Source organism: Silene latifolia, chromosome X (assembly GCF_048544455.1).
Source record: "Silene latifolia isolate original U9 population chromosome X, ASM4854445v1, whole genome shotgun sequence".
Classification (NCBI taxonomy): Eukaryota; Viridiplantae; Streptophyta; class Magnoliopsida; order Caryophyllales; family Caryophyllaceae; genus Silene; species Silene latifolia.
The window spans coordinates 35,268,670-35,283,617 of NC_133537.1; the positions used below are offsets into that span (position 1 = coordinate 35,268,670).

The window sequence follows — 14,948 nt, forward strand, 5'->3', positions numbered from 1 at the left end:
ATCCATCATTCTTCAGTCGAGTAGACTGATTCATCTGATTCATGAAGATCCGAAGCCAGGACTCACGGTCCAATGTGGCACTTGGCATTGGGTTATCAGTAGAACCAGCCATTTGTTATTAGCAGTTTAGAATGTTCGTGTTCTACACTGAAAAAGGAAGAAAAACAAAAACGAAATAAGCAACTCATCGAGGTGATTTAAGTCTATTTAAAAATTCATTTTAACGTGTAGACTCTCGCACTTGCATAATTGATCTCCCTCAAGAATGATACAAGTGATCCCAAGACTCAATTTCTGTAAATTGATAAGCCAACTGTTTAGCTAATTCTTCCGTAAGAACTCTTGGTCGATAGATTTCCGTAAATCCTATCTATAGTCCACCATAGTCACAGGATCGTACGAGTGACCATAGTGTTGAGATAAAATAGGTCAATCGGTTCCAACTTACCCGACGTAGAAGGGGTCATATTATGCCTACCGACGAAGAAGGGACTCATTGGAGTTTGACCTATAAAGACCGTTCTCAATTTTTGTTTATACGAGGAAGATCCCATCAACTAAATTATAATTCATATTAAGTGAACGAATAACTAGCGTCTGCGTGAATGAATTAATTTGGGTGATGGCTTATAATGAATCGTGTGACATACGAATGTCAAAGAAAACTAACTCGTGACCTCTATATGTGTCAGTTTTCATGCAATTATTAGGTGGTTTGGTTTTTAGGCGGAATATGATGCATACTATCGTTACGATAAAATAAAAAATTGAATGCAATACGTAAATAAAAATTCCTAGTGTGGCCTATCCTAGTAAAATAAAACATAAAACAACTTTGGAATCCACCGTTGGACCCGAGAAGCTTGTCTTGATGTTCCATCTTGATCCAAGTAGCGGGAGTGAGCATCCGGTCTCCATCTTTGGTCTTCTCAAAAATTACAATTTAAAATTACAAATATTAACCTATTTACATTCTAATTAAAAACTGTAATTACAAGTGAAAAATCCAAAACGGAGATACGAGATCTCAAAATACAACCAAGACCGTGTTCCATCATTACGGTAACACGTTCTACTAAGGCCACACTAAGTTACAACTGATTGCAAAATAAATAAATACGTAATAAAAGGCATTCATAAGGATTCAAAATTAACGATAAATAAAAATGCATCAACTAAAAACAAATTCATTCGTGACATAATTCCGTAATTATGTTAAATTTATCCAAACCACCTTTTAATGATTAAAATTCATGTGATAAAACCGCTTCTATCATTTAATTTTAATCCATTACAATCCGTTACTTTAAATACGCTTTAAAATAACTTAATGGTACGTGTGTGAACCATTTCACAATCATAGCGAGTGTACAATATCCGTATAATGTACATTTTGTAGCCAAAAGAAAATTTAAAGCAAAAGGAATAAATTTTCAAAGTCACAAAAGTAAATCCTTCGATCCAGGGACATAAGTGCTCGATCGAGGGACAACAGGCTCGATCGATCAAGCGCAAGTCGATCGAGAGGGTTGCCAAACAGAAAGTGCTCGATCGACTAAAGCGGTGGTCGATCGAGTACCTTTATCGACAAATCTACTCGATCGAGTACGAGGACAACTCGATCGAGCAGTAGGGTTTAGAAAGGGGTCGATCGAGTACAACAGGGACTCGATCGAGCAAAAACAAGACAGAAATAACACTCGATCGAGTAGAAATACGCTCGATCGAATGCAAACAAGGCTGAAATTTCAAAACCCTCGTGAAAACAGTTTGTCGAGACAAAATCAATTGCAATTTTGATCAAAAACGTATCAAAACAATTTAACAATTGACAAAACTTGACATGTTGCTATAATCTCCGTATAAAATAACAACATGTAAAAGAACAAATCGAAAAACAACCCAAGACAGCCGTGTGAAACAGCCGCATGGTTTTAACAAAAACGCAACATCCGTGTATACAAGGCACGGATTTCGAGACAAACACAACCGTTTCAAAATCGTTTTATGAAAAACACATAGAAAAATTTACGTGGCCTCGCTCTGATACCACTTGTGGGGTAATATCCGTATAATACCCTTTAAATTTAGGACTATAACGCAAATTTAACATGTGAATTATTGTCATAAAATGTAAATACAGCAATGAAACGATAAGTATAAAGAATCAACCTCGGGTCCTTTGATGCACGGCGTAAAGAACAGAAATCAAACGAGATTCCCTCCTAATTGTTGCACCCAAGACTTGTCCGAGATATGCCCTTGTGCTAGATGGTGTTCTCCGATTGCCTTGCAATATTGGGAGAACTGATGTGAGTTTTTCGAGATGAGAGATCTCGGTTTTTCAGAGAAGAATGCTCTTCAAAACCCTAATAATTTTTGGCAAAATGAATTAGGTTCGACAAGAGGAGAAACTCTCCTTTTGTCTATGTGAGGCTCGGCCAAACCGAGTGAGAGGAGAGCCCGCGGGCTTTTTAATTTCCTCTTCACTTAAGCTCGCGGTCCGGTCCAAAGCTCGCTAAGTGTATATGACGCGGTTTTTATAAATCGTCATCGGTTATCGGCTATTAGAACATCAACTAATAACATGGGTTAGTTGAAGTATTAATACATGTCCGACAAAGACGATATTGTATAATTTATTCAATATACATTAATTAAATATAAATCGCTTATATTTAATTTTACGAATTAACTGGTTAATTCGCCTTAGCCCATGATATTTAATCCGTATTAAATATAATATCTCAACATCACATTTTGACTAATTACTAGTCAAATAACTCGGACTAACTGGTTAGTCAGATTTGGCATCTACATGACTGTATTTTCATACCGTCACATCTCTCAAACGTATCCTATAGGTGTGACTTTTAGGGACCAGTTGATCACCGCCATCTGTATGACAATAACGTCAAACTTATCTAGCAAGCCAACCATTATTGATAAACGTGGATCAACTGATAATAATACCAAAAGTATGCCCTTTGATCCTTTTAGAGGTTTATAAGTCCTTGCACTAACTGTTAAGGACACCAACCCCAACAGACCACCTCGTCCTTCTCGTCCTTTGAGACGAGCTTATGCGCTTCCCCCCGGTCCGAGACATACATCAGTGTCAGGGCCCGGATGGACATCACCGCGTCGGCCTCGCTCAGAGTGACTCGGCCTATGAGAACGTTGTAGGCGGACGAGCCGTCAATGACCACGAACTCAGCTAGGACATTCTTAGCCGCATTCCCCTCGCCGAACATCACCGGCGGTCCCGATTGACCCAGGGGTACCAGGCCACCCGGAAAAAGCGTATGCGGATTGGTGCGAGGGCTCAAGTCCTCGACTTTCAGACCGAGGTTGAGAAAGCACTCCCTGAACATGATGTTCGTGTAGGCGCCTGTGTCAATCAGGCACCTCTTGACCAGGTGGTTGGCTATGTCCAGGTGGACTACAAGTGGGTCGCTGTGAGGGGCGATGACTCCCTCGTAGTCCCCCTTCCCAATGGTCATATCGGGAATGTTGGAAGCGAGGATCGCTGTTTTGGGCACAAAGTTGATGGCCTGATACAGCTCGTTCAGGTGCCGTTTGTGCCCATGAGCGGACCCACCGTTCTCGTTGCCCCCGATGACAACCTGGATTACTCCTATCCGTTCAAAGACGGATTTCTTATTTGAGCCGCCGGCATCGGTCTTTTGGCCTTTGGCAACATATTTGCCGACGCTCCCCTTCAGGATCAGCTCTTCAATGGCATTCTTGGATGCGGCGGTTGTCTGTTAGGTGACCGGTGTGGTCGTGGTACTCACAAGATCTTGGCTCGTGTCACCGTCCCCCCCTTGGCACGGGGGGCCTTTCCCACTTCGACCCTCGTTCTTGCTCAGGGCGAAGACCTCGGCGGCAGATACGACCAGGGGGGTGTGATCATTGTACCGCTTTTGGTAGTACGATCCCGAACTCCCCCCGGCGCCCACCGAGTTCTGTTTCCTGGCGGACCTGTCAGACCGTGACCTATTATTGTCACGGCGTCTTTCATCTGGGTTGTCCTCCCGGCGGCTCTTACTTTCTGTGTGCCCGGCCTCGCTGGGGCCTACCCAGGTTTTGTGGTAGTCCTCCACCTTTATGGCTTGGTCGGCCATCTTCCTGGCGGAGTCTAAATTCAGGCCTCCGCACTTGATGAGCTCGTTTTTTAAGTCCCCTCTTGGGAGGCCTTTCATCAGTGCGAAGGCCGCCAACTCGCTGTTCAGCTCACGAATCTGCTGAACCTTGGCGTCGAACCTCTTCACATAACTTCGGAGAGACTCGCCTCCCTCCTGCTTGATAGTTAGGAGATCCGATGTCTCGATGGCTCTCCTCTTGTTGCAAGAATACTGGGCCAAAAATATGTCCCTTAGGTCGCCGTAGTAAAGATATCGACCCATTGGGTAGTCCCTTGTACCGACTTTGTGCCATCCCATGCGGGGTTGTTGGGAAGACTCGGCACCAAACCTCATCCATTGTTACCACACCGACATGTAAGACTCGAAAGCCTCGGCATGGTCGGTTGGGTCGCTTTCTCCTTTGTATGATATGGGTGGCAACTTTAGCTTAGTCGGCACCGGGACCTCTAGGACGTAGGGGTTGAGGGGATGTCTGACCACGTGTCGAGTGACACGCGGCGATCGGCTCCTCGCATCCCTAGTCCGGCTCCTCTCCCCGTGGCGGGAAAGGCTTCTTCTCCGACTGCGGTGAGTCGGGCTTCTTCTCGACTCGGTGAGTCGGACTCCTTCTTCGACTCGGTGAGTCGGACTTCTTTCACTCCTCCTGCAGGGCAGGCCTCGTCGGTGCTGCGGCGACGCTGTCCTCCCGCGAGTGCGGGAAGGACTCAGTCTACCACTAACACTGGCTCCCGGTGTCTTGACAGGCCGCTTCCTCCAATGCTCCGTTCAAGTCTCTCTGAGTCACATTCGGGCCCTGGTCTCGGACGGGTGCCGCCGCTCTTGTCGGAGTGACGGTGTGAGCCCGCGTGCTACCTATTAGGTCCGGGGAGTAGTTTCGGTTTAGCTGCATCAACCACATGTCCCATGATGGTGACTTGGTCGGCGGCGTGGCGTATCTAGTATTATTGGCATCCCGTACTCCGGTTTAGTCGCTCTAGGTTGGGGTTACAACCCTTAATTGTGGGACGGTATCATCTTGGCAGAATTCTGTTTCGTCAGTCACAAATACTTCTTGTTGTTTTGACATCTCCTTAGCTTTTTGGGTGGGTTTTTGTTTTGTGTTTTTTTTTTTTTTTTTGGGAATGAATGTGACTAGCTTCTAGTATCTTTTCCCACAGACGGCGCCAATTGTTCCGGGTGTAATTCCAGAGCAGTTATTTGTTGCCACCTGTGCTTGTAGAATGACGTCTTTGATTGAATCCTCCTTTCGGTCTCCTGAAACAATGAACAAACTGAGGGCTCGGCTTTGTACCGAGCGAACTCACTCCGACGCTCAAGTCAGTAAACTTAAAAGGATTAAGTTATGTGTTACTTGGCGAAGTATGTATTGTAGATAGATAAGGAAGATATTACCAGATTATGAGGTGTTTAGGTTATTTTTCGGATCCTTTCCTCAATAAGGGTTGAGGAGTATTTATAGACTTTCACCTTTTGTCACGTAGTGGCCAAGTGGCCAAGTGGCTAGCAGGTGGAAAGACTGATGTACCCTCGGCCGAGGGACCCATGGCAGGCCGGCGGGCCCTGTTGACTCGCCGCCGAGGGGTCTTGGATATGAGTACGCGGATATGTGCCCCGGCTGGCTAGTTGTCCTAGCCGAGGCACAAGAGACGGGCCGACAGGCTGCATCGGTTAGGCTGTCTAAGTCGTTGACTTGCTGTGGATATCTTTGACCTTGCTCAATATGTTGACTCGGTCAGCGGGTGCAGAATATGCCCCATCACGGAATTTCAATAAATTACCTCAAAATACTCTGTTTTTGACATTGTAAAATCTTAAATGTAATTAAATTCAGCTTTAATGATTCATTGATTACTCTTATCGCAATTAGAGACGAAGAAGCCGGATTAATGAGAAGCTTAAAACTTTACAGGGACTTATGCCCCCACTGCAAAAAGGTTCTTTGTTTCTTCTCCTGAACGTCTCTATGCAATCATTTTATGTGTTACTTCCTTTGTCTCGTTAATTTATTTACCCTTTGATTAAAATATCTCTCACAGACGGAAAAAGCTTCCATCCTCGACGAGGCAGCAAAGAATATCAGAGCATTACAACATCAGGCCGAGGTAACCACCCCTTCTGCTATTCTTCGAAATTGCCCTAAACTTTTGCAGAAATATTCAACTTTTTTTTTGCTAGACAATGGCCAAACTCCAAGCAGAATTCATTGCTCAGTGTCAGTACATGACAACTAGGGGTGTGTTTGGATAGCAAAAGTGGAGGGAAAGGAAGGGGAGGGGGAAGGAGGGAATGGAAAGGGAGAGAAGGGAAGGGGAGGGGGAATGGAGTGAAGGTGTTTGGATACAATTTCCCTCCAAATCTTTCCTATTGTGGATAGATTTTGATTTGCATTGGAGGAGGGAAATTGGATTTCTCCAAATCTCTCCCACTCCATTTCCCTCCACACTCATTTGCTATCCAAACAAGGAATTTTAAATCTCCTACTCTCCCTCCCTTTCTTTTCCCTCTAAATCCATCAATCCAAACACACCCTAGGAATCCCGAGCTCCAATTCCCTTATGTGCCGATACAACAAGTTGAAGGAATGTATGTTGGATGTTATGGTCCCTGCACACCATTCTTCCAATTTCCCTCCCCGGCTTCAGCTGTTGTGAGTTTTTGTTTTCCGACTACTCGTCCACTGAATGGCGATTGAGCGTCTGCACCTGTCGTTTAACTTCTTAGACGCGGCCTTGCTATACGTGAGCAGAGTAACCTTTACTTGTGTGTTTTTTTCAAATGCTTAGGTTTATCCATGTCTAGATGGTCTCATGCTTTAGCTCATAGTCTTTATATAATAATAAAAAGACAAATTAACCATCTATCTTAATGACACATCAACATTTCCAAGTATTTACACAACCCACCTCTATATCACCAAGTCATTTATTAGGAAAAGACAAAAAAAAACAAAAAAAAAATCAAAGCACTAAATAATACCATTCTCTCTTTTATATAAGTTTTAGCATGTCACATTATTATTTGTTATTTAAAAAAATGTATTTTTAACTTTAAAGTAAATTAAACGACCTAAACAACAATTAGACATCAAAGTAAATTTTATTGTAAAATAAGTTATCTCGTACAAAAAAAAATCACATTACATCACTATAACTTTTACTATGTTTATAAATGTTATCCTCTGTTACTAGAACATATAAATCAGCTTTTATTATTTTATTGTTACAACATCATATTAATTTAATTGTACAATATTATGTTGTATAATTGTACCCATTAATTTTATTGAATTGGTTACATATAAAAAGATCTTATAAAAATAAAATAACATTTTTTTTTTCATATAACATACTTCAAATAATATATAGCTTAGTAAATTAAAATACCATAATACAAGAATAACATAGACAACGCCAGTATACTCTTCTAAAGCCATGTTATCCTATGAAACGAAAAAAAAGAACAAATTAATGCAAAAAAAAAAAAAAAAATTATGGCCTACGATAAGTGGTGTTCGTGTGAAATTGACACGGTTAATGATGAAAATAATGAAAATATATGAGAAACAAAAATGTCAACATATCTCATCTTTACAAAAGCAAGAACATTTAACTCATCCTCATGAAGCCACATCATCACATACATTTTATTTAAAATAAAATAAAAAATAAATGTGGTACGCGCAGCAAAGAATTTGGATTTAATTTCTGAAAGACCTTCATGTTTATATTTTGTACGTAAATGTTTACGTTTATGTTTTATACATACATAAATATTAATTAATAAAGAATAATGAATAATTAAATCAAAAATAATTCATTAAATTTTATATAATGCATGTAGCAACGAACAAATAAAGACATTAAAGATCATAAAAATACATATCAAAAATAAATTGAAGTAAATTGAAATTGAAATGCGATTGAACTTATGACCTTTAATTAATAAAATCAATATTACTAAACATACGGTCAATATTACTAAAGATATATGTGTTTTCATTATTTATTGTCATTATACATCTAATGTACATTAAACTTGATAATAAATTACCTACTAAAAATTGTTATTATATTTATTAAATATTTGAATTACATTAAATCAGATACACAGTTTTTTTCACCAATTCTTGAAAAGAAATTTTGAAAAGTATTAAAAAAAGAAAGTAAAAAAAAAAAACAGTTACATAATAATTTGAGTTAAAATGGGAACAGTTCGTTTTGAGTTTTGCAAGTGAATTATCTTTTTTTTTTTGTAAAAAAAAATATCTATTTTATCATCAAATAATATCGGGTTGGATAGGGTTTCAACCCTAAAATAACGAATCATTTTACATTCGTGTCGAGTTATGAGTCAAGGTTTACGTAATTTGACCTTGGAATAATAGTTCAGGTTAATTCGGGTCAAGTCAAATTTTTTATAGGTCTGCATAATGAACTTAAAAAATGTAAATACAAATATAAATAATTAATCAGTTTATTTAGACTCAAATATAAATGTTCCGGGTTGGGTCCAAACTCAAAATTTGGAAACTCTATAACATGAGGTAAATTTGTAATATGAGTTATATGACGGTGACGGGTGAAGTCAATAAATAAGTTAAGTAAGTTAATGGCGCTTTTATTTTGCCATTTTATTTTTACTATAAAAACAAAATGCCATTTTTAAACAGGGAAGCTATTTTTTATGAATTTTTTTTTCTATTAATACTTTAATAATAGTTGTGACTTATACTATATTTTATATTAAGATAAACTTATATTTAATCCGGCAGAGATAGTCATATATTGAATCAGATTTCGACCTAAGTTAATGAGTTACTTCGAGTTAATCGACATATCAAGCATTCAAGCTTCACGAGTCAAGACCAAGGAAAAAATAGATTCAGTTGGGTTAAATATTAACAAGTACATGCTTTGTTGTTTAACTTTGTCAATTATAAATCTTTAATAAACAAAATCACTAATTAATTTTCACGCATATTCACACAAATTCATTAAAAGATGTTAATCTTCATAAAAAAATATCGTTTCATTTTTTCTCGGCTTTTACTCAGCCTCTCAATTATTATGTTAAGTAGGTATTCATACTTTAACTATCAAGAAGACAAATCATAATTTAATCAGTACTCGGACAATAAACCTAAGATATCATGTATTTCACGTCCCATTTGATAATTACAAATGTAATTTATAATTCAAATCTATATAGAAAAAGTAATTATATTTTTTTTTTATAAATTTTGCTAATTTACAATATTGAATTACATACCCGTGCAAAACTAGTTTCATATTAATGACGTTACAATTATGTGTAACTTAAACGATTAATCTCAAACGCACCTGTGATTTTCAGAGGTACAGAAGCTAGTTTTAGTATTATATATGTAGCAATTATTTTATTTTATTTTGGTCTAAATGAGCGCATTATGTCACCGGTAAGAATCGAACTTTCAACCCCATAACTGAGTAAGAGAGTTCTTTCCACTTGAGCTCTCTTAGAGCATCTCCAATGGACAACTACAACACGTTGTAGCTTGATTTGCCAATACGGTTTTTTAAGCTATTTTGCTCTTCGACTACATACCGCTCCAGTGGTTGGCTACAACACTTTCTAGCTTTATAGGTCCTACAATAGAATTTTCCTCCAATTATAAATTTTGCTTTTTATTTTATTTTTAATTTTAAAACCTGTTTACATCTTGTAGAAAATTTCTACAATCTTTCATAAAAATTTACATCAATCTTTCCTCACTCCAATGGTAAGCTACTTGCTTGCTATTTTATAAAAATTGCAAGCAAGTCCTTAGAGCAAACCATTGGAGATGCTCTTATAAACCATGTAAATAAAATAAGTGGCTTCCATGCGCGACTTGCTTGATTTATATCGAATATTATATCATAATGTGAATACTCCTTTTTTCGTCCAATCATTTGTTTGCCTTTGATTAAAATACACCTTACATAGAATAAAAAAAAAAAAGTAAACAAATGATTGGAAACGAAGAGAGTAATTAACGGCCATATAACTAATATAATTATTTTGTGTTGATTTGTTGTAAAATTTGTAGTTAGACTGAATCGGCTTTGATTTACGAGATTAACGGTTAATTCTCTTTGAAACTTGATGCCGTTCCTTTAATATGGATGTAACTTTCAATTGGAATCTTTGATCTTCCTTACTTCTTAACATTTCCAGCCATAGACAGCTTGAAATTTGTAGCTAGTCTTCAATGTTTCACGTAGTCCTCTTTTTAGTTCAACGATATAGTCAACTATCTCCAAAGTGTCTGCACTTAAGGGCTTGCTTGGGATGAGAGTAATAGAGCTAAAACGAACTAAAAAATGGAGAGAAGGGATGAGATTTGAAAATAGAAATGGAGAAATATAGTGTAATAGTCATCCATTAAGGAAGTAATTGTTACCCATCTCCCCCTCCAAGTAATTATTACCTCCATATAGAGGTAATAGTTCCTCCCTCACCTCTTCTTTCCAACCTCCACAACCATCACAAAGCACCAATCTCCTCCCATTTTTTCTTATTTTAGCTCCCATTACTCCCTTAATAATTACTCCCATCCCAAGCAAACCCTTAATATTAATCATTTAATCACTGCGTCACGACAAAAGTGGTCTCTCAATAACACAACATATTGAAGACTGTCTCTCCAAAGTTTTAAGTTCATTATTAAAGGTGAAATCTTCATAACAATACAAATTTAGCATCGAATTTCACATTAATTGTTTGAATTAAAAAGGGTGATACATGTGTTATTACAAATATATTATAAATTGAAAGATAATAATGTACTAAAAATTAGAGTTAGAATTGCAGCAGATGAACTCGAAGAAGCCTTCAAAGCATTCGTAGAAACATGAACAACTGCATACAATCATATTGGTTCAATTATTAATCAATAATACACATGTAAACATATTCCTTCCGTTCTGGTTAATAGTTACTCGTAATTTCAAACAATGATAACTATTGACGAGAAAGAAAAGTTTATTTATATATAAATAAAAGAGGGAATAGAGAAAAAAGAAATACCATTGATCAACAATTTGGTCTTGAGCGTCTTCGTACGGCATTGTTGAGCTGTCTGTGGTTTGAATGTTAGGCGGCTCCATTACTTGGGGATTTGTTGGGTGTTCTTTTTAGGCTTTTGGTTTAAATTAGTGCAATTGTTAGGCCTATGACTGACTATCTATCTACGGAGTATATAAGCTAATTTTGGTGGTGGTTTGTAGATGATGACTTGTGACTTTTGAATGCGTTATTTCCATAGCCTAGTGTCGACTCATCGCGTGCGCTCTCTCTTTTCTAACTCTTGTGCTCATGTGGTCCATAACCTTAACTTTTACTCTCTCCGTTCCAGTTAGTTGTTTACCTATTGGAAATAATTTTAAAGGGTGATTTGATCATCTCCATAGCCTATTATCCACTTGTCATTCAATAATACCAGTTTATTATCTACAAATGGTCATCTCTCCTCTTTTTGGTCTTTGTGCCAAATCAAAGGTAAACAAATGACTGAAAGAGAGGAAGTAATAACTTTAGTTGAAATTTGGTTTGTGGTTTTAATGTAGTCGGCAATTGAACAAAATGCCATTTTATAAATGCTTTGTATGGTTTTTAGGGTGTCTTATAAGTTGGTTGAGAAAGACATTGGACTTAAGTTGTAAGGGGATGGTGTTTAGCCGAGTGATTTGAAGTTGGTGGGAGGGTGAGGGGAAGTGAGCATGGGGCTTGATAATAGATCTGATAAAATTGATCCGATTTAAAAACCCTAACTTGAGATTGAATTGTTTTTTTTTATAAGGTAAGAAAACTAGATTGATCATGTAGAGTAGGACCAACTTATCTCATCCTTTCGAATGAGTGAGGTAAGTTGAAGTCATCGGCTTTCAAACCACCTCGAATGAATTGGACATGAATGCAATAGAATCCATAAAATCAGCAACTTTTTTGGCTTCACGAAAGTAATGCTTAATTATTACTTCATCGAAGAAATGAAAATCTAATTTTACATCCTTGATAATACTAGAAATTTTCCAAAGAATTTGCCAAGTACTACGGATTGAGTTGATAACACATAAATTATCACCTTCCACAATTAACTTTGAGATTCATAAATATTTAGCTATTAAAATGCCTGCTTTTAAAGCGAAAGTTTCTACAACAAGAATACTATTAGATCCGCAGTTTTTTGCTCATAACAAAACTACTTTACCATTATGATATCTTATAGAATATCAAAAATTTGCTCAGAAATTGACAAGAATTACAACACTCTAATGTGATCCTAAATATGAATTGACCCCACCTAACCTGTACATGATATGAGCTACGTTGACACATAACTGCTGTGGTTTGAAATGACTCGATCTGAAACCACTCAACCCGAAAATAACGCGACAAAAAAAAAAAACTAAAAAAAAAAAAAACTTGATGAGGCTAATTTGAAATTACACCTAGTATTAATTGCGTTACAATAAAAGAATCAATCATCAAAACTAACTTGTAAATAGGCAATAATCTAAAACGTTCTTTTTCCTCTTTTAATCATTGACACAGACACTGCTTTTAACCAGCGTATACCCCGTGTGGACATACACACTCGCGGAACACATGCGAAAACATGTCGGACACCAATAAATTGTGTTTGACTTTCTTTATTTATTTGGCCACGTATCCGACACGTGTTCAAGAACACGTCTCGGACACACATTCCAACGGAATCAACTTAAATTTAAGGTGAATGTTGTATGTTGTTTTATAGTGGAGTTTAGTGGGGGGAAATGAGTTGAATTGGAGATGAATAATGTTCTTTAGAAGAGGAATGAGATGTCGGATGAGATTGATTAGTTGGGTGGGAAACGAAAATTAGCTATAGTCAATATCAAATTTTACCTTCATTTATTTAAATTTTAAATCAACTTTTTTTACTAAAAAATCGTACTTTATAAATATAAAATATTCTCCCTCCCATTCATTATTTTCTTCCTTATTTCCTTAAACGGATTATTCAGGTTTTCTTCCCTTTCTTGTTTTGGAAACTTTTACTCTTATTTTATTCATTCCTCTCTCCTATCACCAAACCCCACCCACCTCTTTTACTCATATTTTATTACTTTCCTTAATGTTTTGGGTCCACCATTCTTTATTTAACTCCTAATTATTCATCTCTCCCTCCTATCACGAAACCCCACACAATATTTTTACTACTATTTTATTCTTTTCCTTAATCTTTGTGCCCTTAGCAAAAGGGAACAATATAGAGAATAAGAGGGAGTATATTTTAATTTAAATAAGGTATCTCATGTTCTAAATTTCATGGGAAGCCGTGTCAGTTTGTACCCATTTTGCCGCTACTATGGTGGTCATGTGGTCCATAGCCTTAGCTCTTAATATCTTTAGATGAAATTTGGTCTGTAGTTTTAATGTAGTCGGCAATTGAACAAAATGCCATTTTAGGAATGCTTTGTCAGGTTTTTTGGGTGTCTTATAAGGTAGTTGACAAAGACATTGGACGCTGGTTGCAAGGCGATGGTGTTTAGCCGAGTGATTTGAAGTTGGTCGGAGGGTGAGGAGAAGTGAAAAGTACAAGGCAAAGGGGGTGATAATAGACATAACAAAATTGACCCGGTTTGAAAAAGGTTAAATGAGGCTGAAAATTGACTCGAATGACTACACTCTAATATGATCCGAAATTTGAATTGACCCAACCTAACCTGTAAATGACTCGAGCTTTGTTGACCGATAACTACCACGGTCTAAAATAACCCGATCCGAAACCACTTAACCCGAAAATTAGTCGCCAAAATTAACTCTCATTGACGCAAAAAGAAAATATAAACTTGATACGACTTGTTTGAAATCACACACCTAATATTAATTAAGTTAAAGTAAAAGAATCAATCATCAAAACTAACTTATAACAGGATGTCTCATTATAGACGGGGGACATCCGTCTATAATAAGAGACGGGTCGGATTCCTCTCACAAAGAGGTAAGTGGGAGGCCAAATGGTAAATCACTTGGTTTTCCACTTGCCCTCCCACTTGCCTCTTTGTGAGAAGGATCTGACCTGTCTCTCATTATAGACGGGTATCCCCGTCTATAATGAGAATTTGTAAACTTATAAATAGGTAATAATTTAAAACGTACTTTTTCTATTAAGAATCACATGTAAGTCTCCTACATCGAAGAAATAGAGAAGAGTGATCTATATTATAACTCAATGGGCTACTCCACCCATTGCCAATTGGTTTTGGGATGAAACCTCCTTGGACTTGTAAAGTAAACACTCTCTCCTCCACGGTGCGCGCGGCCCAGGCCCATGTGCGATTCTAACATTTTCTCTTTTAATCACTGGCCCGAAGTTGACCTCAACCCAAAATAATCGGACTCTCTTGACCCGAAAATAACTCGATCAACATACTCGAAACCCGAAATGACCGACCCGAACTAACCCGATAATGTGACACACCGTATCGGCCAACCCGAACTGGCATGACCCCTTTGCCAGGACTAGGTGATAGGGCCATTGATGGGAGGGAACGTCTTCATTTTATGTTTATCGTGTCTTGTTTTTAAACTTTTGTTCATTTAGGCGGTATTATTGAAAAATTATCTATTTTTGAGTTGATTATAATCTTGATCACCTTTTATTACTTTAAAATTTGTCATAAAATTCTAGTATATATATATATATATATATATATATATATATATAGAGATTGGATTTGGTGATTTTGGTTCTTATGGTGAGTTGTGAGTTGGGAGAATCTCAACCATTAG

General features: G+C 37.5%; 1 long non-coding RNA gene across 1 annotated transcript; it reads right to left on the reverse strand.

Moving 5' to 3' along the window:
- Positions 1 to 10,805: 10,805 nt before the first annotated feature.
- On the reverse strand, positions 10,806 to 11,851 carry LOC141621335 (uncharacterized). Its single transcript, XR_012532237.1, has 2 exons — positions 11,196 to 11,851; positions 10,806 to 11,027 (listed from the first exon to the last, which is right to left on the reverse strand). It is a non-coding gene; the product is annotated as an uncharacterized LOC141621335 (long non-coding RNA).
- Between the last annotated feature and the right edge of the window lie 3,097 nt (positions 11,852 to 14,948).